We start from the raw sequence: 23,254 nt of genomic DNA, 5'->3' as shown, positions 1-23,254 counted from the left end.
TGCCGCTCCACGTCTTGCTTCTTATGGACATCGCTCCTGCTCATTCTCCAGGCCTACAAGAACACCTCCTTGAAAAATTTCAATTTTTCAAGTTTCAGTTTCTGCCTGCCAAAATCGCTCTGTTACTTCAGCCTCCGGCCAGATGCTGTACTAAAGCACGCTGCGAGTATTGCATTGATTTGAATGAAGCTACCGATCTAACTCGCAGAGAATTTTGAAAATATCACTTCAACATCGTGGTCTGTGTCAAGTTGATCGAAAAGGTGTCGGAAGGTGTTAAGGTGTTACGAAGTAAACTCTCACTTCTGCTTGGAAGAAGATTTGGCCAGACTGCATTGTTGAATGTGACTAAGGCATTTGAGTCAGTACCTGTGGAGCCTGTAGTCAACGAGATTGTGTCTTTGGCCAAGGATATTGGACTAAAAGTGGATAACAATGATATCGACGAGCTTGTGGAAGATCACAGCCGAGAAATGACCGCCGAAGAGCTTAGGAGTTACAGTGTTTTTCTCAGCAGGAAGTTGTTGAGAGGAGTTTTTCAGCGGAGGAGGAGGAGGCGATAACACTATATCAACATTCTTCGGAGTAATACGAGAAGTGCTGAAAGCATGGGAATCAATTGCATCGTACATTGAAAATCATCACCCCAATAAAGCAGTGGCTATGTGTGGTACAAATTTATCTGACGATAATACTGTGTCGCATTTTCGCCAGGTGTTGCAGCTTCGGCAGAAACAAATGACTATAAACAGCTTCCCATCAAAAAAAGAATTAGTCATGTATCGTGAATAATAAAATGCATAATACTGTGTGTATAATTTTCTTGGAATAAATGACATAAATACGATAAAATTTTATGTACTCTTTCTGCATGGAAATCCTCATCGTATTTTACATTAATTTACACTCCTGGAAATTGAAATAAGAACACCGTGAATTCATTGTCCCAGGAAGGGGAAACTTTATTGACACATTCCTGGGGTCAGATACATCACATGATCACACTGACAGAACCACAGGCACATAGACACAGGCAACAGAGCATGCACAATGTCGGCACTAGTACAGTGTATATCCACCTTTCGCAGCAATGCAGGCTGCTACTCTCCCATGGAGACGATCGTAGAGATGCTGGATGTAGTCCTGTGGAACGGCTTCCCATGCCATTTCCACCTGGCGCCTCAGTTGGACCAGCGTTCGTGCTGGACGTGCAGACCGCGTGAGACGACGCTTCATCCAGTCCCAAACATGCTCAATGGGGGACAGATCCGGAGATCTTGCTGGCCAGGGTAGTTGACTTACACCTTCTAGAGCACGTTGGGTGGCACGGGATACATGCGGACGTGCATTGTCCTGTTGGAACAGCAAGTTCCCTTGCCGGTCTAGGAATGGTAGAACGATGGGTTTGATGACGGTTTGGATGTACCGTGCACTATTCAGTGTCCCCTCGACGATCACCAGTGGTGTACGGCCAGTGTAGGAGATCGCTCCCCACACCATGATGCCGGGTGTTGGCCCTGTGTGCCTCGGTCGTATGCAGTCCTGATTGTGGCGCTCACCTGCACGGCGCCAAACACGCATACGACCATCATTGGCACCAAGGCAGAAGCGACTCTCATCGCTGAAGACGACACGTCTCCATTCGTCCTTCCATTCACGCCTGTCGCGACACCACTGGAGGCGGGCTGCACGATGTTGGGCGTGAGCGGAAGACGGCCTAACGGTGTGCGGGACCGTAGCCCAGCTTCATGGAGACGGTTGCGAATGGTCCTCGCCGATACCCCAGGAGCAACAGTGTCCCTAATTTGCTGGGAAGTGGCGGTGCGGTCCCCTACGGCACAGCGTAGGATCCTACGGTCTTGGCGTGCATCCGTGCGTCGCTGCGGTCCGGTCCCAGGTCGACGGGCACGTGCTCCTTCCGCCGACCACTGGCGACAACATCGATGTACTGTGGAGACCTCACGCCCCACGTGTTGAGCAATTCGGCGGTACGTCCACCCGGCCTCCCGCATGCCCACTATACGCCCTCGCTCAAAGTCCGTCAACTGCACATACGGTTCACGTCCACGCTGTCGCGGCATGCTAGCAGCGTTAAAGACTGCGATGGAGCTCCGTATGCCACGGCAAACTGGCTGACACTGACGGCGGCGGTGCACAAATGCTGCGCAGCTAGCGCCATTCGACGGCCAACACCGTGGTTCCTGGTGTGTCCGCTGTGCCGTGCGTGTGATCATTGCTTGTACAGCCCTCTGGCAGTGTCCGGAGGAAGTATGGTGGGTCTGACACACCGGTGTCAATGTGTTCTTTTTTCCATTTCCAGGAGTGTATTTCAATGCTCTGACTCATAATGGCCAGTAGTGTAGAAATGACAGCTTGTGAGTCTCAGTGCACTTAAGGAAAGATAACAATTAATGATCTGTGCCACAATACTTGGAAGGTGTAGGACGTAAGTAGTTAAAACACACTACTGGCCATTAAAATTGCTACACGAAATTGGAATCCGTAGACATTGATTTGAATCTACAACCATTAAATTTGCGTGAATGATTGTGTAACCGAAATTTAAGATGAAGTGCTACAGACGCGAGACTTAACCGACAGGAAGAAGATGCTGTGATATGCAAATGATTAGCTTTTCACACAGGGTTGGCGCCGGTGGCGACACCTACAACGTGTTCCCATGAGAAAAGTTTCCAACCGATTTCTCATACACAAACAGCAGTTGACCGGCGTTGCCTGGTGAAACGTTGTCGTGATGCCTCGTGTAAGGAGGAGAAATTCGTGCCATCACGTTTCCGACTTTGATAAAGGTCGGATTTTAGCCTATCGCGATTGCGGTTTATCGTATCGCGACATTGCTGCTCGCGTTCGTCGAGATCCAATGACTGCAGAATATGGAATCTGTGGGTTCAGGAGGGTAATACGGAACGCCGTGCTGGAACCCAACGGTTCGTTTCAGTTGCAGTCGAGATGATAGGCATCTTATCCGCATGGCTGTAACGGATCGTGCAGCCACGTCTCGATCCCTGAGTCAACAGATGGGGACGTTTGCAAGACAACAACCATCTGCACGAACAGTTCGACGACGTTTGCAGCAGCATGGACTATCAGCTCGGAGACCATGGCTGCGGTTACCCTTGACGGTGCTTCACAGACAGGACCGCCAGCGATGGTGTACTCAACGACGAACCTGGATGTACGAATGGCAAAACGTAATTTTTTCGGATGAATCCAGGTCCTGTTTACAGCATCATGATGGTCGCATCCGTGTTTGGCGAAATCGCGGTGAACGCACATTGGAAGCGGTTATTCGTTATCGTCATACTGGCTTATCACCCGGCGTGATGGTACGGGGTGTCATTGGTTACACGTCTCGGTCACCTCTTGTTCTTATTGACTGCAATTTGAGCAGTGGACGTTACATTTCAGATGTGATACGACCCGTGGCTCTATCCTTCATTCGATCCATGCGAAACCCTACATTTCAGCAGGATAATGCACGACCGCATGTTGCAGGTCCCGTACGGGGCTTGCTGGATACAGAAAATGTTCGACTGCTGCCCTGGCCAGCACATTCTCCAGATCTCTCACTAATTGAAAACGTCTGGTCAATGGTGGCCGAGCAACTGGCTCGTCACAATACGCCAGTCACTACTCTTGATGAACTGTGGTATCGTGTTGAAGCTGCATGGGCAGCTGTACCTTACATGCCATCCAAGGTATGTTTGACTCAATGCCCAGGCGTATCAAGGCCGTTATTACGGCCAGAGGTTGTTGTTCTGGGTACTGATTTCTCAGGATCTATGCACCTAAATTTCGTGAAAATGTAATCACATGTCAGTTCCAGTATAATGTATTTGTCCATGAATACCTATTTATCATCTGCATTTCTTCTTGGTGTAGCAATTTTAATGGCCATTAGTGTATTTAACCACGTGCTGGAAACCTATCCACATAGGTAGAATCAATATTTATAATGCAATAGCTTTCACGTGACTATCTCAATGATCCACTCAATTCGTCCAGCTACACTTTTCTTTGATCTGGATTAGCAATCTTGTTGTTATTATTGTGGTCTTCAGTCACAAGGCTGGTTTGATGCAACTCTCCATGCCTCTCTATACTGTGCAAGCCTCTTCAACTCGAAGTAACTACTGCGACCTACACCCCCCGTGAATCTGCTTGTTTTTTGCATCTCTTGGCCTTGTGAACCCTTGATGCCTCAGAATATGTCCTACCGACCGATCCCTTCTGTTGATCGGGTTGTACACAAATTTCTCTTCTCTCAAATTGTATTCAGTACCTCCTCATTAGTTACGTGATCTACTCATCTAATCTTAAGTATTCTTCTGTAGCCCCACATTTCAAAATCTTCTATTCTCTTCTTGTCTAAATCGTTTATCGTCCATGTTTCACTTCCATACATGGCTCTACTCTAGACAAGTACTTAGAGAAAGGACTTCCTGACATTTTAATCTATATTCGACGTTAACAAATTTCTGTTCTTCAGAAACACTCTCTTGCCATTGCCAGTTTACGTTTTATATCTTTCCTACTTCGACCATCAAAAGTTGTTTTGCTTCCCAAATAGCAGAAATCATCTACGACTTCAAGTGTCTAATTCTCTAATCTAATTTCCTCGGCATCAACTGATTTAATTCAACTACATTCCATTAATCTCGTTTTGCTTTATTTGATATTCATCTTATATCCTCCTTTCAAGATACTGTCCATTCCGTTCAACTGCTCTTCCGAGTCCTTTGCCATCTCTGACGAAATCGCAATGTCAATGGCAAACTTCGAAGTTTTTATTTCTTCTCTCTGGACTTTAATTCCTACTCCAAATTTTTCTTATGTTTCCCTTAATGCTTGCTCGAAATACAAATTGAATGACATCGGGGATAGGCTACAATTATGTCTAGCTCTCTTCTCAACCACTGCTTCCCTTTCATGCTCCTCGACTCTTATTATTGCCTTCTGGTTTCTGTACAAATTGCAAATAGCCTTTCGCACGCTTTATTTTACCCCTGCCACCTTAACAGTTTGAAAGAGAGTATTCCAGTCAACATTGTCAAAAGCTTTCTCTAAGTGTACAATTTCTATAAACGTAGCAACTTATCTTCTATGAGAAGTCGTAGGGTCAGTATTGCCTCGTGTGTTCCTACGTTTCTTCGGAATCCAAACTGATCTTCCCCGAGCTCTGCATCTGCCAGTTTTTACACGCTTCTATAAAGGATTCATGTTTGAATGTTGTAGCCGTAAATTATTAAACTGGTAGTTCGGTAACTTTCACACCTTTCAGCTCCTGCTTCTTTTGGAATTGGGATTGTTCTATTATTCTTGAAGTCTAAGGGTATTTCATATATCTTGCTCACCAGGTGACAAAGTTTTGTCATGGCTGGCTCTCTCATAGCTATCTGTAGCTCAAAGGAAATGTTGTCTACTCCCGCTTCCTTGTTTAGACTTCAGTCTTTCAGTGCTTTGTCAAATTCTTAACGCAGTATCGTATCTCCCATCTCATCTTCCTCTGTGTCCTCTTCCATTGCCACAATACTGCCGTCAAGTGAATCTCCCTTGTATAGACTCTCTGTATGTTCCTTCCACCTTTCCGTTTTCTCTTCTTTGCTTAGAACTGGTTTTCCATCTGAGCTCTTGATATTCATTTTATTTTCTCTAAAGGTCTCTTTAATTGTCCCTTGGGTAGTATCTATCCTACCCGTAGTAATGAAGCTTCTACATCCTTACATTTGTCCTCTAGCCATTCCTGCTTAGCTGTTTAGCACTTCTTGTCGATTTCATTTTTTAGACATTTGTATTCCTTTTCGTCAGCTTCATCTATTACGATTCTTTCTTATTTTCTCCTTTCATCGATTGATATCAATATCTCTTGGGTTACTCAAGAATTTGTACTAGCCTTCATTTCTTCTGCCTACTTGATACTCTGCTGGCTTCACTACTTCATCTCTCACAACTACCCACTCTCATTCTATTGTATTCCTCTCCCTTGTTCTTGTCAGTCGTTCCCTAATGCTCCCTCTGAAACCCTCTAGTACCTTTGATTCTTTCAGTTTATCTACGTCCGTTCTCTTTAAATTCCTTCCTCTTTGCAATTTCTTCAGTTTTAATCTGCAGTTCATAACCAATAATTTATGGTCACAGTGCACATCTGCCCCTGGAAACGTCTTACAGTTTAAAACCTGATTATCAAACCTCTGTGTTACCATTTTATAATCGATCTGAAACCTTCCGTTGCCTCCAGGTCTCTGCCACGTATACAACCTTCTCTCATGATTCTTAAGCCACGTGTTAGCTATGATTAAATTATGATCTATGCAAAATTCTACCATGCGGTTTCCTCTTTCATTCCTTTTCTCCAGTTCATATTCACCAACTGCATTTCCTTCTCTTCCTTTCCCTACTGTCCAATTCCATTCCCACATGGCTATTAAATTTTCGGCTCCCTTAACTATCTGAATAATTTCTTTTATCTCATCACACATTTCCTCAATCTCCGCCGGCCGTTGTGGCCGAGTGGTTCTAGGCGCTTCAGTCTGCAACCGCGCGACCGCTACGGTCGCAGGTTCGAATCCAGCCTCGGGCATGGATGTGTCTGATGTCCTTAGGTAAGTTAGGTTAAGTACTGTAGTTCTAAGCTATGGGACTGATTAACTCAGATGTTAAGTCCCATAGTGCTCAGAGCTATTTGAACAATTTTGAACCTCAATCTCCTCCTCATCTGCGGAGCTAGTTGGCATATAAACCTGTACTATTGAGGTGGGTGTGGGATTCGTGTCTATCTTGGCTACAATAATGCACTCACTACGCTGTTAATAGTAGCTTCTCCGCATACTTATTTTTTGCTCATTATTAAAACTACTCCTGCATTATCCCTATCTGATTTTGTATTTATAACCCTGTATTTATATAACCAGAAGTCGTGTTCCTTCTGCCACCAAACTTCACTAATTCCCACTATATCTAATTTTAGCTTATCCATTTTCCTTTTTAAATTTTCGAACCTACCCACCCGATTAAGGGCTTTGACAGTCCACGCTCCGATCCGTAGGACGCCAGTTTTGTCTCTCCTCATGACGATTTCCCCCTTAGTAGTCCTCGCCCTGAGGTCCGAATGGGGGACTATTTTACCTCCGAAATATTTTATCCAGAAGGATGCCATCATCGTTTAACCATACAGTGAAGCTGCATGCCCTCGGGAAAAATTACGGCTGTACTTTCCCCATGCTTTCAGGAGCTTATCTCACTTCATTCTTTCGTCCGCAGCTCGCGGTCCAGTGGCTAGCGTTGCTAACTGTGAATCACGGGGTGCCGGGTTCGATTCCCGGCCGGGTTGGGGATTTTCTCCGCCCGGGGACTGGGTTTTTGAGTTGTCCTCATCATCTCGTCATTATTCGGAAGTGTCGAGATTGGAGCTGGAAAGATTGGGATCTTGTACGGGCGCTGATGACCTCGAGGTTAAGCGTCCCACAAACCATCATCACCTTACACTATCAAAATAGGAGGAAACTTAGTAACAAGGCAACATAGAGTAAGTTGTATACCTGCTGTCTGCTACACTATGCAAACAAATGTCACACATAGTACACTGAAGAATTATATGTAAATAAAACCAGTATGTACATCTTATGGTGTTGTCATTATTCAAATATAATAACTGCTGTTGTTCCAAGATCCACCATACGATGGATGTACAAAGACAAGGGAAGATTAAGGTATTGTGCGCCAATCACTCAGTAACCCGTTCGACTTAATTCTGCCATCTGACAACAAGTAACTGACACCGTGCAACCGGACTATCAGCCTTGTAGCCGGAAGTACCGTCCCCTGCGTTGGCTGCTGTTGACACCGCAGCCAGATGGTTCTGTTCGGTGTGGTGGGGTGACTGGGAGCCATGCACTGCTGATAAATGGCGTCTGTTGAGTGATGAATCGCGGTTCTGCGCTGCCTATGATGACAGTCGTAGGCGAGTGTGGTGGTGACTCCGAGAGTGGTCACTTTCTTCTAGTGTCTTGAAGAGGCACAGCACCACAGATGCGCCTCACTGAAAGAGCACTTCCCATAACGCTCAGTTCGTGTAACGAGCAAACAAATTGTAAAAAAAATTACTCGCTTACCGGACGATGTTCTGAATAACGAGTGACGACGATTTACTGTGATCCCGTTAAGAAAACGCCACGATCATCAGCGGCCGAAGAAGTGCTTAATGGAAGCCGTGGGTGGTTGGGTGGTTCGAGAAGCTTAAGAGAAGAACAAGTATCTGCAGCGTCGCTAGGCGCGGCGAAGCAGCCAGATCCGACACAAAGGCAGCAGAGAACTTCAAGAACTGTAAAGTCCAGAACAGCAGATTAAATATGTTGTTGAGGTCCAACGACAAGGCTTGGGTGACACATGATCTTGTTTGTGATTGGATCAATGAAGTTTTTGGTCATTCAGTAATATATATATATATATATATATATGCCGGCCGCTGTGGCCGAGCGGTTGTAGTCGCTTCAGTCTGGAACCGCGCGACCGCTACGGTCGCAGGTTCGAATCCTGCCTCGGGCATGGATGTGTGTGATGTCCTTAGGTTAGTTAGGTTTAAGAACTTCTAAGATCTAGGGGACTGATGACCTCTGCAGTTAAGTCCCATAGTGCTCAGAGCCATTTAAAAAATATGTGCTTGATATGAATCTGCCGCTCCACGTCTTGCTTCTTATGGACATCGCTCCTGCTCATTCTCCAGGCCTACAAGAACACCTCCTTGAAAAATTTCAATTTTTCAAGTTTCAGTTTCTGCCTGCCAAAATCGCTCTGTTACTTCAGCCTCCGGCCAGATGCTGTACTAAAGCACGCTGCGAGTATTGCATTGATTTGAATGAAGCTACCGATCTAACTCGCAGAGAATTTTGAAAATATCACTTCAACATCGTGGTCTGTGTCAAGTTGATCGAAAAGGTGTCGGAAGGTGTTAAGGTGTTACGAAGTAAACTCTCACTTCTGCTTGGAAGAAGATTTGGCCAGACTGCATTGTTGAATGTGACTAAGGCATTTGAGTCAGTACCTGTGGAGCCTGTAGTCAACGAGATTGTGTCTTTGGCCAAGGATATTGGACTAAAAGTGGATAACAATGATATCGACGAGCTTGTGGAAGATCACAGCCGAGAAATGACCGCCGAAGAGCTTAGGAGTTACAGTGTTTTTCTCAGCAGGAAGTTGTTGAGAGGAGTTTTTCAGCGGAGGAGGAGGAGGCGATAACACTATATCAACATTCTTCGGAGTAATACGAGAAGTGCTGAAAGCATGGGAATCAATTGCATCGTACATTGAAAATCATCACCCCAATAAAGCAGTGGCTATGTGTGGTACAAATTTATCTGACGATAATACTGTGTCGCATTTTCGCCAGGTGTTGCAGCTTCGGCAGAAACAAATGACTATAAACAGCTTCCCATCAAAAAAAGAATTAGTCATGTATCGTGAATAATAAAATGCATAATACTGTGTGTATAATTTTCTTGGAATAAATGACATAAATACGATAAAATTTTATGTACTCTTTCTGCATGGAAATCCTCATCGTATTTTACATTAATTTACACTCCTGGAAATTGAAATAAGAACACCGTGAATTCATTGTCCCAGGAAGGGGAAACTTTATTGACACATTCCTGGGGTCAGATACATCACATGATCACACTGACAGAACCACAGGCACATAGACACAGGCAACAGAGCATGCACAATGTCGGCACTAGTACAGTGTATATCCACCTTTCGCAGCAATGCAGGCTGCTATTCTCCCATGGAGACGATCGTAGAGATGCTGGATGTAGTCCTGTGGAACGGCTTCCCATGCCATTTCCACCTGGCGCCTCAGTTGGACCAGCGTTCGTGCTGGACGTGCAGACCGCGTGAGACGACGCTTCATCCAGTCCCAAACATGCTCAATGGGGGACAGATCCGGAGATCTTGCTGGCCAGGGTAGTTGACTTACACCTTCTAGAGCACGTTGGGTGGCACGGGATACATGCGGACGTGCATTGTCCTGTTGGAACAGCAAGTTCCCTTGCCGGTCTAGGAATGGTAGAACGATGGGTTTGATGACGGTTTGGATGTACCGTGCACTATTCAGTGTCCCCTCGACGATCACCAGTGGTGTACGGCCAGTGTAGGAGATCGCTCCCCACACCATGATGCCGGGTGTTGGCCCTGTGTGCCTCGGTCGTATGCAGTCCTGATTGTGGCGCTCACCTGCACGGCGCCAAACACGCATACGACCATCATTGGCACCAAGGCAGAAGCGACTCTCATCGCTGAAGACGACACGTCTCCATTCGTCCTTCCATTCACGCCTGTCGCGACACCACTGGAGGCGGGCTGCACGATGTTGGGGCGTGAGCGGAAGACGGCCTAACGGTGTGCGGGACCGTAGCCCAGCTTCATGGAGACGGTTGCGAATGGTCCTCGCCGATACCCCAGGAGCAACAGTGTCTCTAATTTGCTGGGAAGTGGCGGTGCGGTCTCCTACGGCACTGCGTAGGATCCTACGGTCTTGGCGTACATCCGTGCGTCGCTGCGGTCCGGTCCCAGGTCGACGGGCACGTGCACCTTCCGGCCACCACTGGCGACAACATCGATGTACTGTGGAGACCTCACGCCCCACGTGTTGAGCAATTCGGCGGTACGTCCACCCGGCCTCCCGCATGCCCACTATACGCCCTCGCTCAAAGTCCGTCAACTGCACATACGGTTCACGTCCACGCTGTCGCGGCATGCTACCAGCGTTAAAGACTGCGATGGAGCTCCGTATGCCACGGCAAACTGGCTGACACTGACGGCGGCGGTGCACAAATGCTGCGCAGCTAGCGCCATTCGACGGCCAACACCGCGGTTCCTGGTGTGTCCGCTGTGCCGTGCGTGTGATCATTGCTTGTACAGCCCTCTCGCAGTGTCCGGAGCAAGTATGGTGGGTCTGACACACCGGTGTCCATGTGTTCTTTTTTCCATTTCCAGGAGTGTATATAGGATATATTGTTTCGCTTAACGAGTGTTTCGCCCTACGAGTAATACTCTGGCATGAATTATAATCGCTATGCGAGGTTTTATATGAGGTTTCTCTGTATTGATATGGGGAATCTTCAGGTACGACAAGGTCATGGCTGCTAGATATTGAGGGAACGCCAGAGCAATACGTCATTAACATCGTGCTTCTTCATGTGTTCCACCTTATACGACAGTACTGTGGTACAATTTTCAGCAGGACAAATCTTGTTCAGACCTGGATCCTGTCCATACAAAGTGCCTGCCTGATGTCGAGGTCCTCCCGTGATAGAAATTCCAGATCTGCCCCTGACGGAACATGAGTGCGATCAGCTCGGACATCAGCTTCATCCCAGTGCCAGTATCCACAATATCGAGGATAATTTACCGGCTTGCATCAGGAGAGGATATAACGACGTGGACGTCCTTCCCAATCCAATCACTGCATGCAGCGAGACCAAAGGGGGTGTAATGTTATACGGATCGGTTGGTTCACAATGCGGAATTCTTTGCAAATTGTACCCGACTCTTCAATCGCTCTAACAACAACAATGCGCATTGTTGTTAGAGTGACTGAAAGATCTCGAGCTATGAAGGTTCATTTCGTATTCTCCTTTCCTCCTCGTTTTTCACTTTTCTTTTGTCAGAAAATCTAGTACGACAACTACCTGAGAAAAGTATTAATGGGTCGTCTATGGAGCAAAGAAGTCTTCGCCTGAAAACATTATGTGACTAATATATACTGTAAATTCGTACCAACCGCTTGGCACTAGTATTTCGACTATGCTTGAGTACGGTTCACGGGACCCTTTGGTACGTATAGTATGAACTAAGGGCAACTACGCACTAAGTATTGTTGCACAAACTGTGAATTTATTTGTTTTGGAAAAAGAGTTTGATATGTCGACTGCGTTGGAAGAAGTGGAAATAGACAGTGACATCTTAATATTAATAACTAATACTTCAGTCATTTCTGTAGCAGGAACCAGGACCAAAATCAACTGCTTTAAGGTTACGACAATATCTAGACCGCTGATACCAACCGCAAGATAACTAGATTAATCTCAAGGCCCCCCCTTAAAGCTTTCAATAAATAGTGGGTTAAAGTGCTCCTCACTAAGTCTGGATCGAATTTGGACTGTTGGTATTCGTCGATCTATGTTAAGACGGAACTTAATACCCACCAATAGGACTTCGAAATAAAGAACGAAAGCAAGGATAGAAACATGTGGTTCACCTCCAAGGAGAAAGGCGAACACCAAACCATCAAAAGGAGGTTACGATATAGTTTTTTGGCACTGTCGTATTGTGGTACTAACAGATTACGCTCGTAGAAGTCGTACCGTCACAAGAGCTTACTCGCAAAATATCCTGACGAGATTACTGGCAGCTGTGCTTTCCAGAATGACGATGACACGATTTTCGTGCTTTCCTGGAAAACCTAAACCGAAATTTCTAAAACCAATCACTCTGCCAAGTCTCCACCATTGTAAGAAGAATGTCAAGATGAAGGATGAGTGTGTTGATAAGAATTAACACCTTCAAAAATATCCATGGTCAGTGTTTGATTTTTTATAGGTGATTAGACTTCTTGATCACTCATTGCACTTATATTCTGTCTTACATATGCCGTAACACTGCCATAAATTTAAAGCTCACAAGAGTGATGAAGTTCTAAAATTGTTGCAATTGGAGAATCCATTAAATAACACAGTTAGAGCAGCGAAAAAGACTTTTTAGCGTGCAATGTAATGAATTGTATTCAGTTTTATCGTCTTCTTTGCGATCCCGATAGTGTTATCATAATTCGAAAACATTGTATGCAAGAAACACGAGTGTTTTTATCCTAATTTTAGTTTATGTTGTGCAACATAAACTGGACTTAGCCTTTGACTTTGAAGTATTACATTTACGTTCTCTATGGGAAATGGAAGTGAGCGTTTGGCGTCATTGGCCTGGGGGCCCTTTGCGGGGCAGGTCCGACCGCTATGGCGATATGGTAGCATTGTTTAATTGGTTCTGGCATTTATTTTACAACAGCTCTTCTTCACTAACGATGGACTGCCTGTAGGTAATGACTACAGTGAAGGCTCCAAGTGTATTGTGCCAGTTTTCAACTTATATAGTGAAACGTACTGATAGAAAACTGTATCAAATACCTTCTGTTCCAGTCATATATAGCAGTTAAGTTATGTTCACATTTAATAATTGCAACAAATTTCTTATGGAATCTTTAATCCATTATACTACCCAGCCATTTTTATTGTCCATTTTAAAGGTCATTTCAGGTATCTGAATACGTCAAGTAAATGCGCATCTGTAACAAAATTGTTACAGGAGATATATTTAGCTAGTCTTTAATAGTTAAATGTAACGCACCTGTGTCTCACTTTTTCTGATAGGACAAAAATTTTAATACCGTATTTCTGGAACAGAAAGTAAAAGTACAAATAAGGAAAAAGCTGTAAGGCTCTGACTTGGATTTGTATTTCAGTTCTTATAAATACAGAAAATATCACGATACTTTTTCGGTTGAGGTATAAATCTATTAAGAAAATATGACATCACACGACCACTATGTGACAGATATAATATAACCCCCGCTTTTTAAAAATAGAATCTTGGAAACAGTAACTACTGGAATGATGTTAATCCACAAACCGTGTTTTGTAAAAGATGTCTTTGTAAGTTATTCTAAAGGCCCAGAGTAATATGACAATTGTGGAGTTCCGCCTGTGATCAGCTGGATACATGTGATATTTCCCTCAGTTTATTTCTATGGACTTTCAGTGTCCATATTCGTGCCTTCCATTTATTGATTCTGCCTTTGTCGGTTCGGGTTTTAAAGGCTTCAGCTGTTTTGTGGAGTAACATCTCTTTTATTACTTAAAATGTGCGTTGCACATGCACTGGATGTTAGCAAATTTTACTTCTGGTGAAGTTGATTTTCTTCTGTTTTCGCACTTTAAATAGTTCCTAGCTTAGCCTACGAACTTCATAGTTCGCGCGGGCGAATATATGAAGGGAAATGTAGCCATGCATATTGAAACCATTTACAGTATAGTATTCCTGCGAGGCATCCGCTCCTGTTCCGTTTGTATTATCAAGACAGAAGACTAATGCATGCTTTTACTTTCTATAGCTGCCAGCTGTCGAATGCTTTTATATTATGTTTATGATTAAATTATATAATGTTATGCATGTACATGTGTGAATTAGTTGCAAATGAGTACATTCACTTTTTCACGTTTGGAATCTCCAAATCATCAATTAATTTTCCCCATTGTAACGCAAACAACATGAAAAATAGTGATAGATTCATACGTCGTAGATTCTTGCTTCGCTTCTTGGTAGAACAATTTCATGTTTAAACGAGAGAACGAGAGAACTAAGCAAATTATATTTCCTTTCACGAATATTTGTTTGTTAAACAACTCATATCAACCTATCAGGCCATCTTAATGCAACAACTGTCCAACGTTAATAAATACAGTAAATATTATGGGAGAAAAAACTGTTTATTTCACTTTCATTTTTAAACGATAAGGATGTTCCAAGTAATTAGTCTTAAAACCTTGGAAAAGATTTATAAAGGTACACTAGGACCTACCTTGTTTGTCGTTGTGACCCGTGACCCTACAGGCCTCCTTGATAATATGTTGCAAATACAGATCTGGATGTGTCATCGGATAACATGGTATGACTCAGTATTTCATCGACACAGCTCTTGCTTCGAATAAATTATGTAGGACTTACACAGTGTTATCTGTCGGTAAACCCTAGAAGTGTATTCGAAAAAAATGTCATTTTAGGACATACGTTACTACGTGATAATAGTTCTACCTTATTTCCTCTACAGTCTGCAGATGATTGCATTACTAATTTTGGAAGATTCTGTATATAACAAACCCAATTTTATTAAACAGAACGTAATACTCTTTTAAAGGGTGACTGGTCGCAGAGTTATTTATATTACCTAAGACTGAGAACGACATACTGGAAAATTACAAGTGGCAGGACAGATATCATGGAGACCCTGGAAATTGGAGGTGCCGTATTAAAGAAATTTCAAAGCTTAACGTTGCGCTTCAATTTGAGCCGTGACGCTGAGATTCAGGGTAGCTGGCACACGCGTATTTCCCGTAGAACCTACTTGCAAATAGATCAGGATAAAATACTTATATATTTTACAATTAAAAATATCTCCCAGACACTGTATTTATAATATTTTTATAGAAAGTGTACGTAGATTTAGACTTGGTAATGACCTCATTGTTAAAAGTGAATAAATGTTGTATCTAACAGAGGTATGCGTTTCTCCCGATGTAACTTTCAGGAAAAGTTGATTAAACTTATATAAAACCGCATAAAATTGTCAAGTGATGATTGAATCACAAGCGGTTCAGTTGCGTTAAAGCAGCATCTTCAGGTGGTTAGTAGTGTCACATAGATCTGCACACGACGACACCTCCAACTAATCTACGTGACACTACTAACATATGAAAATGCTGCTTTAATGCAACGAAATTTGTCGTGATTAAATCATTACTTGATGGCTGTTTGCGGTTTTATTCTAAGTTCAATATACCGCGAATTTCAACGGCTGTAGTTGCTCTTACTAAAATGTTGTACGCTTCAGGAATGGACAGTTTACAGACACCAATAACACTACGTAAGCGAATTTGGTTTCGATGAAAATAGTCTATCTTTTGCCTTTGCACTTTTTCCTATATCTGAGTTGATCAATGTGCCCAACAGTCGAGTTGCATCGAGAGGAAATTGACAGAACATATGGCAACTACATTAAAATTCATGGTATTACTAGGTCAGCAGGAGTGTGAGCATTCCAGTATAACATGTGGTTACCGACATTAAAGTTTATTACGGCAATGTTCCTAACGATTTCAGGAAAGAATTAACACTTTTTAATAAGCGTCAGCACGTCTAAAACGTTACTGATCACAAGGCGAAAGTCTCATGGTATGTCTACGTACGAACATCTAACAATACTAACTTAAATACAAATGAGTCTTACGTTTTATGAGCAGAAACGAGTTCCAACAATGCTGCCAACTACGAAGATGACGTAGCACTACACCAGTACGCCACCTTTGATCGACGAAACGTTCGTCAGAATTGATTCTACAATGTTCTGAGAAGTGAGAAAGTTTCACCATCAGATGCACGTTCACTTCTTACATAGCTCCAGCAATCAGACACCAAACGTTTCTGCTTTTGTTATTGCGTTGTATTTAAATTTCTGGTTTTCGTTGGTCAGCCAGTTGTACCTCGAACTGGAACTACTTCTCCTGTCTTATAAAGATTAATTTGAATTGATCGTGTTTCCTCTGATTGACTAAGTTTTCTGATTTTCTGAAACCGTATTTGGTGCACAGTAGGACCATTTAGGTGGCGCCAAACATGCTGCATTCGAAGAGCATTCACTCCGTGCCCTTGAAAACCCGAATATCTGGCGTCACTTTTGTATGTTCTTGCTGCTCAGATGACCACTTGCACCATCTGGGTAGTCAGTTCCGAGACGTTGTGGTGTCCTTGGCCTCCAAGAAACATCGCTAGCCGCTCCTGACATCTACCCTGCGGGTAAAGAAACCACAACGCACCGAATCCTAAAGGTCTAGCTTCCTTAATCTATTTTTTACCCTCAATAGCAGACCGCCTACATAAACGGATTGTCGAAGCTCAAAGTATAGTGAATAGGCCGTCCTGTCATGGTACGTGAAAACGCACTTGGACGAGGAGCTGGTGACGTCACAGAGTGGAACACTACTTTCCGTTAAACTTAAGAGTGTGAAATAAATAATCTGGCAAGTCAGATATTTTCCTCTTTGAAAGGAACGTGGCTTATGAAATGCGATTTCGCTTAACTTTACAAACAGAAGACAGGAGGCACCCCATTGTATGGTGTTAAACATAGACCAGTTGAGTTCCTTTCTCATATCTTTCATGGTTGGAATATAAGCAGTTTCAGAGCACCAACAAATTCAGGATCTCTTGAAAACGTGTCATTTTAACTACGATTTGTCATAATAATATGACAGGAAACAACACACCGGTAGGTAAAGAGTTCCTGTAATTGATGTATTTAGTGCAACGAAAGCTTACCTTTTCAGTCCCACGACACAATGATTATCTGTCAAAAGCGCATATTTTTGGTAGAATTTGCATACTTCATGTCAAGTAATGAGATTTGTAGATGCAGTATTTACGAACTCTAAACTGTATACGAAGATGCGATTGCTCTGTCGAAGTTATAGTGCAGCGGATAGCGTCGAAGGCTCTGGGTTGATGAGAGCAAGGTACCAAGTTCACACCGCGTTATAAAGAAAAACGTCAATCATTTCAAAGAGCTTCTGAGTCTTTGTTATTCATTCAGAGGGAGTACCATCTTATTACGTATTTGCTGCAAAGTCCAATGAGTGAGATATTTCCTCAGTGGCCGGAAATCATATCGTGACACCCAGTCTATGTCTGAAAGTAAACACAAGTTACTCACTGGAAATGTTTGTTATTATGAAACTATCTGTGAAATATATAAGGGTGAGCCTTATTAACGTTTAAGAATCCGGAAAGCAACGCAAATAACGCTGAGATAAGTAATTCAATGTGAGACACATGAGGAAATACCCAAAAAGTGATTGAGAAATGTTGAACATTTTACGTCACGAGATACCTGCCACTTATACAGCGTTTGCGCTTGGGCGTGAGGGGATGACTGATCGATGCAATACTTGTATTCAAGCTAGCGGTGCAAATTTCCAAATTTTGTAAATGTGATCTGTTCAGAACGGAGAAGTTACAAAATTAGTTTCCCCGCGGCTACCAAGAAGGAGCTGCTGTTATTTTTTGTTAATTTCCTTTTGTCCCTTCTTTCTGTGTTTACAAACATTATTTATTAAGGATAACGTAGGGTAAATTCTGGTAACGAAGCAGCTCGGAAGGCTATACTCATTTACTTGTGACGTATGGCCATAGGTTTTTGTTGTACGTTACTTTTCAGTGAACCAGCGGAGACCGTGAGATCGGTAAATAAAATATCTTACCTCAGTGTAAATCCATAATTCTCCAGCTCAGTGAAAGCTATACTGCCTTCCATATCCAAGTCCCGAACCCTGAAAACGCACGTTGAATTTGCGCACGTGGGACCAGAGTCGCACTGACGGGAATACTTGATACTGGTGGGATGCATGATCAGTTGTGACAAACCGACAGGCTTAACCGCTGGAGGTACGTCATCTTGTGACGTCACATGTTAAACACTTCTCATCTACTTTTGGGATATTTTCTGACATCTGCGGCCCCATGTGTCTTACACCAACTTACTTGTCTGATCGTCACCTATGTCGCACTTGGTGTTTGGAAATGTTAATAAGTACCACCGTATACGTGACTCTGAGTTAATGGGCTTTCTCATGTTTTCATCTTGTCGGTAAATATCTTTCTCAGTGACGGATAGCAGATTCTAAAACATCTCCTCTTCTATTCGAATGAAATTACGGAACGCTACTCGATCTTCAAATCTATGTGGTGAGGACGTTATTTCAGTTTTGATAGTAATACCTGCATCTAGAATATGGATATTATGCACGTGCAGACTGATGTTAGACGTTATGCCTTAATTATATTTCAATTTAAAACCGAAAATGGGATGACAATTCAATTTAGTTAACAAATAACATCTACTAGTATGTGAGCCGTGTCGGCTCGCATAGCCATCTTTTCTGGGTGTCTTCCTATGCTTTTTTTTCCCCTCCGGTTATCCGGAGGCGCTGCCAGTGGGCCGAATTTTTCACGGGGGGCCAGTCTCGTCTGGACAGCGCTGCGAGGAAGTTGGTGCTCCGAGCTGAAGCGGTCGGGACGATGGTGGCCGATTGTGCGGCAAGTCACCAATGGTTCCGTTTGGCGAGAGGCAGATCGCTGTTGGTTTTCCACCGAAAGGGTGCTGCGCCACCGTCCATTGTGTTGCCACCCTTCGAAGCCATCTCTTGGGAACAAGCTGTCAGTTGGCGATTCTCTTGTGACCTTTTCGCTTGCCTGTCATTTCATCGGGAACGACCTTGGTTGGTCAGTTAGTCGTCTCAGCGGACGACGCATACTGGGTCCTTTGACCGCTTCCGGGTTCTGTGTGCTCCTGATTACCTGCAATTCGTCCCTTTGCTACACAATGACTGCTTTTAGTATTGTTTGAGTTATTTGTGGTGTTGTATTTTGGTGGCTCTGTGAAGGGGTCCTACTAATAGGAGTCCTACTGGGATAGACAGGGCAATTATTGCACCGATTTATTAAACTCTTCTTTAAAATGTGTTTCAGAGTTTAATTGGTCACCCAATGGGTTGTCCTATAGCCCTAGCTGCACAGAACGACAGCTGTCATGTAGCGGATACTACTGGCAAGATGAAGTATTTGTATCTAGTCAAATTTTTTAATGAGCTTTCAATCTTAATGTTGTCCGAGTACTGGATTTATGGAGGCAATTTATGGTAATTCCTTAGGATTAAAATTGTGTTTAAATATCACTGTATTGTTCAAATATTTGTCAGTATATACACTCCTGGAAATTGAAATAAGAACACCGTGAATTCATTGTCCCAGGAAGGGGAAACTTTATTGACACATTCCTGGGGTCAGATACATCACATGATCACACTGACAGAACCACAGGCACATAGACACAGGCAACAGAGCATGCACAATGTCGGCACTAGTACAGTGTATATCCACCTTTCGCAGCAATGCAGGCTGCTATTCTCCCATGGAGACGAACGTAGAGATGCTGGATGTAGTCCTGTGGAACGGCTTGCCATGCCATTTCCACCTGGCGCGTCAGTTGGACCAGCGTTCGTGCTGGACGTGCAGACCGCGTGAGACGACGCTTCATCCAGTCCCAAACATGCTCAATGGGGGACAGATCCGGAGATCTTGCTGGCCAGGGTAGTTGACTTACACCTTCTAGAGCACGTTGGGTGGCACGGGATACATGCGGACGTACATTGTCCTGTGGGAACAGCAAGTTCCCTTGCCGGTCTAGGAATGGTAGAACGATGGGTTCGATGACGGTTTGGATGTACCGTGCACTATTCAGTGTCCCCTCGACGATCACCAGTGGTGTACGGCCAGTGTAGGAGATCGCTCCCCACACCATGATGCCGGGTGTTGGCCCTGTGTGCCTCGGTCGTATGCAGTCCTGATTGTGGCGCTCACCTGCACGGCGCCAAACACGCATACGACCATCATTGGCACCAAGGCAGAAGCGACTCTCATCGCTGAAGACGACACGTCTCCATTCGTCCCTCCATTCACGCCTGTCGCGACACCACTGGAGGCGGGCTGCACGATATTGGGGCGTGAGCGGAAGACGGCCTAACGGTGTGCGGGACCGTAGCCCAGCTTCATGGAGACGGTTGCGAATGGTCCTCGCCGATACCCCAGGAGCAACAGTGTCCCTAATTTGCTGGGAAGTGGCGGTGCGGTCCCCTACGGCACTGCGTAGGATCCTACGGTCTTGGCGTGCATCCGTGCGTCGCTGCGGTCCGGTCCCAGGTCGACAGGCACGTGCACCTTCCGCCGACCACTGGCGACAACATCGATGTACTGTGGAGACCTCACGCCCCACGTGTTGAGCAATTCGGCGGTACGTCCACCCGGCCTCCCGCATGCCCACTATACGCCCTCGCTCAAAGTCCGTCAACTGCACATACGGTTCACGTCCACGCTGTCGCGGCATGCTACCAGTGTTAAAGACTGCGATGGAGCTCCGTATGCCACGGCAAACTGGCTGACACTGACGGCGGCGGTGCACAAATGCTGCGCAGATAGCGCCATTCGACGGCCAACACCGCGGTTCCTGGTGTGTCTGCTGTGCCGTGTGTGTGATCATTGCTTGTACAGCCCTGTCGCAGTGTCCGGAGCAAGTATGGTGGGTCTGACACACCGGTGTCAATGTGTTCTTTTTTCCATTTCCAGGAGTGTATACTGACTAGCCGAAGAAACTGGTACACTTGCCAAATTTCGTGTAGGGCTCTCGCGAGCATGCAGAGGTGCCGCAACAGGACGTGGTATGGGCTCCATTAATGACTGAAGTAGTGCGGGAGAGAATTGACACCTCGAATCCTGCAGGGCTGTCCATAAATCCGTAAGATTACGAGAGGGTAGAGATCTCTTCTGAACACCACGTTACAAGCCATTGCAGATATATGCAATAATGTTCCTGTCGGGAGGGAGTGGGGGGGGGGGGGGGGGAAGGGTGATAGCTAGTGGAAGTGTTTAAACTCATAAGAGTGTTCCTGGGGCCACTCTGTGTCATTTTTGGACGTGTAGCGTGTCTCATTGTCCTGCTGGAATTGTCGAAGTCCGTCGGAATGCACAATAGACACGAATGGATGCAGGTGATCAGACAGGATGCTTTCGTACGTGTTATCTGTCACCACTCCCGAGGTAGAGTTGCTACCTGAAAGCCGCTGCCATTACCTGCTAACGATGAAATATACTTAAAGCCTAATGCTCAGCACCAACGATACTACCATACTTTGAGAAATGCTTCTTTGCTCTTAACCAACACTAAATTAAAGCTAACTCTACGCCGAAATCTGAACGGAAATAGAATGCTAAAATCCTATGCCCTCAGCTAAAACACATTAACGTCAAGCAAAAATCGAAACACCTTGAACGACCAGAGATAGGACGTTCATATTCAGAGGACATGTACAGTCTTATACATAAAAACTAACCGCCGGCCGGCCGTCACAGAGACTAAGTCCGAGTCGTTCACTTAAGGTGGCCAATAAAACTGACCGCCCCTGACAACCCTATGTCCGGCCATCTGCACAATCTGGCTACACTATAAGATGTGGAAGTGTTAGGAGGAAGTGTTGTCTATTTCCGAGTCAGGATGGACGGAGTGAGCCCGCGGTCTTGCGGTAATCCTCGTGCATTCTGAACTTACAGTCGCATGTTCGCGTCCAACTTTTTTATTTTTTTTATTTTTTAAAACACATTTCGGTCTAAAGTTATGAGACTGATTGAACATCGAAGACAATTCGCTTAACATTCTACCCACCCGCAATAACAAGTATTCCAGAAACAATTCCGCAGGACAGCTCGTGGCTGCGTCGCGATCATAACAGCTTACGTTCGAGCGTTTCCTCGCGCTGCAGCGGCTACCGGCCACCGGCCAGACGCCACCCGCCGCCTGAAATCCGGCGCCGCCCATGTGAAGGCGGCGCCACGCTGTCAGTGTATGTATCAAAGCCATTTTCGAATTTGAAATTCTAGGTATCATCTTGCAGTTAAGCATTGGATTTTGCATACTTGAAAATCATGAACTACAGCTAAGCATTGTAAAATTGAGTCGCAACTGGAAAAAGGGGTAACATCTGCAACACAACGTTTACTTTTGGTATAACAGAGGGGTGAATGTAGAGGAGGCAGCTAGAAAGATTTGAACTGTGTGTGGAGCGAGTGCTTTGGGGAAAAATACGTCAGAAAAAGATATTCTTGTTTCAACAAAGATCGTTCTGGCATGAATGATTTTCCACAGTAAGGAAGTCTCGACTACTGATATATGTGACAGATTACCATTTTACCACCATGCGCCATTTGCATTCAACAGGCAAAGTTCAGAAGTCTGGTGTAGGAGTACTGCATGCTCTAATTCGAAACAACAAAAATCAACGGAGTGACTATTATTGAACGTCATCAGGTCGCTCATTGAGCATTCCTATGCAGTACTGTACTGGTGACGTGTTATGATGCCTTTATCGTTAACTTCCTAGGAAGAAATGAAAGGCTGAGCCCCACCAAAAGACGTAGACTAGAGTAAAGTGTAGAGTGAACATAGTATTTTACTTTTGTTAGCTCCATAAGTGTGTTTTGGACTACGAATTCTGCCCCAAGGTGTGTGTGCAACACAGCTGGAATTTGTAGTCAACAACGGAGACACCATTCGGTCGCAGTGTAAGAAAGTCGAGCAACAAAACCACATCACCTGTGCTACTGCATGATAACTCACCCTGTTGATTTGACAAACAAAACTATCCAGGAGATTCATAGGAAAGTCGTCTCTCAGACACTTGTATTGATTGGGAAGTCCTCTCTCAAGCACTTGTCCCTCTCGTCATATATTCGTAAAATTTTACCTTTCCGACTCTTGATCGATGAACCGTCAAGGCAATTCATTTCTAGACGAAAATACCCTTTA

The sequence above is a fragment of the Schistocerca nitens genome, chromosome 5, assembly GCF_023898315.1.
Source record: "Schistocerca nitens isolate TAMUIC-IGC-003100 chromosome 5, iqSchNite1.1, whole genome shotgun sequence".
Classification (NCBI taxonomy): Eukaryota; Metazoa; Arthropoda; class Insecta; order Orthoptera; family Acrididae; genus Schistocerca; species Schistocerca nitens.
The sequence above is the reverse complement of the archived record's forward strand: the minus strand, read 5'-3'. Positions refer to the sequence as shown.